The sequence below is a fragment of the Cebus imitator genome, unplaced genomic scaffold, assembly GCF_001604975.1.
Source record: "Cebus imitator isolate Cc_AM_T3 unplaced genomic scaffold, Cebus_imitator-1.0 Scaffold264, whole genome shotgun sequence".
Lineage (NCBI taxonomy): Eukaryota > Metazoa > Chordata > Mammalia > Primates > Cebidae > Cebus > Cebus imitator.
In genome coordinates this window covers 2,531,007-2,537,700 of record NW_016107579.1, presented here as the reverse complement: position 1 = coordinate 2,537,700, position 6,694 = coordinate 2,531,007, and positions in this window count along the sequence as shown.

Sequence of the window (6,694 nt, the reverse complement as noted above, 5' to 3'; positions counted from 1 at the left end):
ACTGAGATATTGAGAGAGAGTCTCGCTCTGTTGCCCAGGCTAGAGTGCAGTGGCACAATCCTGGCTCACTGCAACCTCCGCTTCCCGGAAAAAGAAAAAAAAAAAACAAAAAACAGGAATCAAGACACAAAGATGTATATACTAGTAGGATTATATTCATATGCAGTTTAACATGAGTAAAATCAATTGACATTGTCTATTGATGCATACATAGGTGGTAAGCCTATATATAATATATATATGTATATATATATATATATTTATTGAGTACAGTTATGAGTGTAGATGTGGGTTACCCAACAGCCCACATAAGAGCTGGGACGTCAATTCTGCATTTCTAACAAGCTCCTGGGTGATGTTGATGCTGCTGGGCCGTGGACTTGCTCCCAGCAAACTTTCCTCACTGGCCAGAATTGTACCACATGCCATGTCTAAGCCAGTCACTGACAAGGGCGAGGGAGCACCCATGCTTGACTTACAGCAATCACAGTCTGAGCCTGGGGAGGATGCTGCTTTCCTTGAGTACCTGGCTTTGTGGAGGTTGGACGCCTGATCAAGTTCAAGACTTTATTCCAAAGAGCACATACTATGTAAAGTTTAGAAAGAAGCCACACATCTCACTTCTCAGCCTTTGGGCTAAGATCAAATGCAAAAACAAGCCACACTAGTCTATGGCATAAGCTCAGGAGTGTTGTCACCTTTGGGGAGGTGGATGAGGGTAGTGATTGGAAGCGGGTATTAGGGCAGCTTCTGGGATGCAGTAAGTAATAAGTAAGACATCTTCAGGACGTTTTACAGAATAAGAAGCTACTTTTTTTTTTTTTGATACAGAGTCTTGCTCTGTCGCCCAGGTTGGAGTGCAGTGGCTCTTGGCTCACTGCAAACTCCGCCTCCTGGGTTCAAGTGATTTGCCTTTCTCAGCCTCTAAGTAGCTGGGACTACAGGTATGCACCACCACACCCAGCTAACTTTCATATTTTTAGTAAAGACGGGGTTTCACCATGTTGGCCAGGATGATCTCGATCTCTTGACCTCATGATCCCCCCACCTTGGCCTCCCCAAGTGCTGGGATTACAGGCGTGAGCCACCGCTCCTGGCCCAGAAGCTACATTTAACAACATTGCCAGGCAATACACTCACACATTAAAGTTCGAGAAACACAATATTCTACTTCAATTTTTAAAAACTGCTTTTATAGAAAATATCAGGGCTTTGCTAGCAATGAAAGTGGGGAGATTGGGTTTGGGTAGAGAAGGAACAGTGGTGACTCTGAAGCTGGTTACAGGGTTTACAAGGTAGCCTCACCAATCCCTGTTCAGTGGCAGCTGTTTCTGCCGCTCTTCATCTCTTCAACTGTTCTTCACCTGAGAGAGGTTCCAGGGAGCTGGCCTAGCGATCAGACAAAAGGCGTATCCACCACCCAGGGGCCCACATAAAAGCTCCTGGTAACCCACATCTACACTCGTAACTATGGGCAGGTCCGGCTTCCTGGGGGTGAAACCCATGCAGGCAGAATGAACTGTTTTTCACAAAGAGGGGGCTCAGGCAACACCTGGGGGCTCAAAACACACTGGATTCGGACCTGGTCACGTGGGGGTAAGGACAGCCACGTTAAGTAAGAGTGAGATAGCGATTTCCTCTGAAATACGAGCCTCATTCCTTTGAAAGTAGCAAAGGATTATCCAGAGACATTGGGAAAATGGTGAGAAAATCTTTCCTCTATTGAGAAAGAATGAATGCCAAAGGCCTCCCTTAGCCTGCTCCATTGCCTGTAACCAAGCACTCCCTCACCTCAGCTAGAGATATTAGCTTGAAAACAAACCCCTAGTCCCCATTTAAATAGCTCAGCAGTGAGGATGGGGATGTTCACAGAGGTGGGGTTCGTGGTGCCCCATGGCAGGGGAGGGGAAATGACTTAAAATGTCCATCAGCATAATGGTGATTTCAGCCTGATACAGCTTGGTAAGGAGCATTGGTTCTGCAAGAATCTTTTGTATATGGTTTGCCAGAAGAAACATAAACTGAGATTCTAAACTCCAGAAACACAGGCGTTTTAGGAACTGTCCATTTTATTCCTTTTGCTCTCATTGAAGATAACAATTCTGCCTCTGATTCCTGCCTGCAATTTCAGCTCACTCAGACCCGTATTTGTGCCCCAATTCCTTGGTGCTTAAGACCTGCTGGGGACAGCAGAATGAACCAGCTCAGAGAGGAGACCGGGAGGCAGGAGCAGGGGAAGACCTGAACTTTTAAAGACTCCAGTCAGCCGGGCACGGTGGCTCAGGCCTGTAATCCCAACACTTTGGGAGGCCGAGGTGGGTGGATCACCTGAGGTCAGGAGTTGGAGACCAGGCTGGTGAACATGGTGAAACCCGGTCTCTGCTAAAAATACAAAAAAATTTTAAAAAATTTTTAAATAGCTGGGCACGGTGGTGTGTGCCTTTAATCCCAGCTACTTGGGAGGCTGAGGGAGAATTGCTTGAACCTGGGAAGCAGAGGTTGCAGTAAGCTGAGATCGTGCCATTGCACTCCAGCCTGAATGACAGAGTGAGACTCTGTGNAATGGTCTCATGTTCTAATTTTTTTTTCCCTTGGACAGAGTCTTGCTCTGTCCCCCAGGCTGGAGTACAGTGGTAGGATCTCAGCTCACTGCAATCTTGGCCTCCCAGGTTCAAGCGATTCTCCTGCCTCAGCCTCCTGAGACTATAGGCACACACCACCATTCCTGGCTAATTTTTTGTATTTTTAGTAGAGACAGGGTATCACCATGTTAGTCAGACTGGTCTCAAATTCCTGACCTCATAATCTGCACACCTTGGGATTACAGGTGTGAGCCGCCACTACTAAAAATACAAAAATTAGCCAAGCTTGGTGGCAGATGCCTGTAATCCAGGCTACTCAGGAGGCTGAGTCAGGAGAAGGAGAATCGCTTGAACACGGGAGGTGGAGGTTGCAGTGAGCCAAGATCCCACCACTGCACTCCACTCTGGGGGACAGAGCAAGACTCTGTCTCAAGGGAAAAAAAAAAATCATTAGAACATAAGACCATCAGAAATGCATACGCACTGGGATTTTAAATATTATTACATATATAAATTATCTTGCAGAATATTAAGATCTTAGTTTATTTTTCCATTTATCACATTTTAACTATCCTACCTAAATTTCATTGTTTGTGTATAGTATGTTCAATTTGCACTCCAGCCTGGGAGACAAGAGTAAGACTTAGTCTCAAAAAAAAAAAAAAAAAAAAAAAAAAAAAAGACTCCAGTCAATGGCAAAGTTACCCACCCATGGGGGGACTGAGAGAGGTCCCAGGGAGCTGTGGCCTAGTGATCAGACAAAGGGCGTATCCACCACCCAGGGGCCCACATAAAACTCCTGGGTAACCCACATCTACACCCATAATTATGGGCAGGACCAGCTTCCTGGGTGCAACCCATGCACGCACATGGGGCCCCACACTCACAAGAGCCCTGTCGCTGTCTCAGACTTTGTTTCTTTTTTCTTTTTCTTTTGAGACAGAGTCATACTCTGTTCCCAGGCTAGAGTGCAGTGGCACGATCTCGGCTCACTGCAACCTTCACCTCCCTGGTTCAAGTGACCCTCCCATTCAATAACTTTACACAAGGGGCCCTGCATTTTCATTTTGTACTGTGCTTCCCAAATTATGTAGCTGGTCCTGAATGCCAGAATGGCCAGTGAGGGGAGATGTCTTTTGCCTCCTCCCCACCCCGAGGCCCATGGTGCCCCACGCGGAATGGGATCCAACTTGTCCTGAGTCTTTTTGCCCCCAGAATGGCCTTTTTCTCCAGCTCACTGCTTAATGCCTTCTCTGTCTGGTTTTCAATCCTTTCCTCGCTCTTAGTACGTACTGGTTTCCTACTGCAGACATAACAAGCTGCCACAACCTTGGTGGCTCAAACAATATGAATATACTATCTGACAGTTCTGTGGTTAGGAGTTCCACCTGGGTCTCACTGGGCTGAAATCAAAGTATCGGCCAGGCATGGTGGCTCATGCCTGTAATCTTGGCACTTTGGGAGACTGAGGCGGGTGGATCACGAGGTCAGGAGATTGAGACCATCCTGGCCAACGTGCTGAAATTCTGTCTGTACTAAAAATACAAAAAATTAGCCAGGTGTGGTGGCACACGCTTATAGTCCCAGCTGCTCGGGAGGCTAAGGCAGGAGAATCACTTGAACCTGGGAGGCAGAGGTTGCCGAGATCATGCCACTACACTCTAGTCTGGGTGACAGAGCGAGACTCTGTCTCAAAAAAAAAAAAAGTATCTCCTCGAGGCTCTGAGGGGAGAATTTGTCTCCCTGCGTATTCTAGCTTCTGGAGGCCACCCACCTTCCTTGGCTTATGGCCCCTTCTTCCATCTCCAAAGCCAGCAAGGGTGGGTGGAATTCTTCCTTCCCGGCATTCCCCTGGCCTCCTCTTCTGCCTCTCTCTCCTGCTTGCAAGGACCCTGGAGGATCTCTTCATTTGAAGGTCTGCTGACTAATCCCATCTTCAACCTTAATTCCCCTTGCAGTGTAAACTAACATACTCAAAGAATCTGAGCATTAAAGTAGGGACATCTTTGGAGGGGGTTGCTTTTTTACCTACCTTATCTTTTCCCTTCTTTCCACAATCCAGAGTCCTAGCTTATCAGGTCCCTTGAAATATTTTGTTTAAAGCTCTTTTATATTAACCTTAAAGAGAAACCGATGGAAAAAAAGAAGAGAAAAAAGGGTTGGGGGGAGAGCAGTGAAGGAAGAGGCGAAGATGTTCATAACGCCTCGATTTATGTTTTTGCATTCAAAACTCCCTTCACTACTTCCACCTCTCTTTAGCACTGTTATGTCTTACATACTTAAGATCTAAAAATTTTAAAGTTTGAAGAAAAATGTACTTATGAGAAAGTGGTAGGAATCATACCCATTGAGCAGGTATAAGAATTGAGGTCTTAGAAAAGGGCTTTTTGGAAGGAGACTGGAAGAGCGAGATCCCCAAATAATAACATTTCTCTCTTCTGCTTCTGAATATGGAAGCTATGCTCTGGATCTAATTGCCTGAGACTCTGAAATTTCTCTGGAAAGTCTTCAATCACTTCCTCCCTCCAAGGTTCTCCCTTCCTTTGAAGGGGCATGCAAAACTCCGAGTCAACGCTAATGTTCCCCTGTGGGTCCCTTACACCCATTTCTCCCCCGGCTGGGACTCGCAAACACGAGCTCTTGGGCATATTGCTGAGTGAGGATCCTGGCGTGGCAAGTGCAGCCAGCTGGTCTCGTACCCACATCTTTTCAGTAAATTTCTCCCAAGCATATGTACACACACAAATACGCCTTCTGTTGGAGGCAATGAAATAATCTTTCACCACAGAGGCTGGAGAAAATGTGCAGAACCATGAAATGGAAGCAGTGCTTTCAGGTCTGGGTATGGTTTTTCATGGAGTGGCGACCCTGTTGTCACCATTGCTGAGTACTCGCAGGCTGCGTGGAAGTCTGGTGGGACACGTTAGTCTCCAGTGCAGGCTCCTGGGAGAGGCATCCCTGTCCAGCCTGGCTAAGGAGGCTCCACAGTCAGCCCCATCTCAGGGCTGTCTTCCTTTCTTTGTGGCACAGATCACGCTCAAAGATCACCTTATGGATCTGCTCGTGTGTTGTCCAACTCCTCGCTGGAATGTAAGCCCAACCATCTGTTTTGCTTCCCGCTGTTCCCCCAGTGGACTTAGATGCTCAATCCACTCCATCGCATGCCTGGGTATGGGTAAAGTGTGTCTTTGTTCTGCGCCCATCGGTCACTGCACCTGTGCATTGGGCCCCCCTACCCCTCTGCCATGGGGTTGCCTACCTGACCCAAGCTTCTGGCCCATCTGCTTCTCCCTCTGGGGAATCTGACCTACAACACAGGGACAGGCTTTGCTAGCTAGAGGTCACCCTGCAGGAAACATGAGCTGCACTAGGTCCTGGGGAGCTGAAACAACAAGAGGGCAGAGGAAGCTGGTTCCTGCCAGGACTGGCACAACAGCAAGGGAAGCCGAGGTTCCATGGGTCCTCTCAGGGCACTGTCTAGTGGAAGAGAAGCAATGAGCCCTTACAGCTCAGCACCGTGGTGCCCTCACAGGGCCAGCTCTGGGCTGCTGGGCACAGAAAGCAAACTGCACTTTCCTTCTGAGGGCAACCCGGGAAGGCTTCCAGAGGAGGGGCTCTTGAGTTGAAACATGAAGAATGAGTGGGGGCATGCCAGGGGTGAGGAGATGAATGCAAATCCCATTACTGCTGCTGGCGAGATCCTCTCCATAAAAGAACTCCTCTCTCTTCCTCTCTCTTTGAGACAGGGTCTTGCTCTGTTGCTCAGGCTGGAGTGCAGTGGTGAGATCATAGCTTATTGCAACCTTGACCTCTTGGGCAAGCAATTCTCCCACCTCACCCTCCAGAGGGGTTAAGACATTTGCAAGCCACCACACCAGTCTAATTTTTATTTTTCAGTTTTTGTAGAGGCAGGGTCTTACTTTGTTGCCCAGACTGGTCTTGAACACCTGGCCTCAAGTGATCTCCCTGCCTTGGCCTCCCAAAGTGTTGAGACTACAGGGGTGAGTCACTGCACCTGGCCTTCCCAATTTCTTTCTCTGTGAAAGAGAATAAGAGCCTCCATGGTTTTGGGGGTCACAACAATGGGAGCTCAAGCGCCTGGCTCCGGGCAC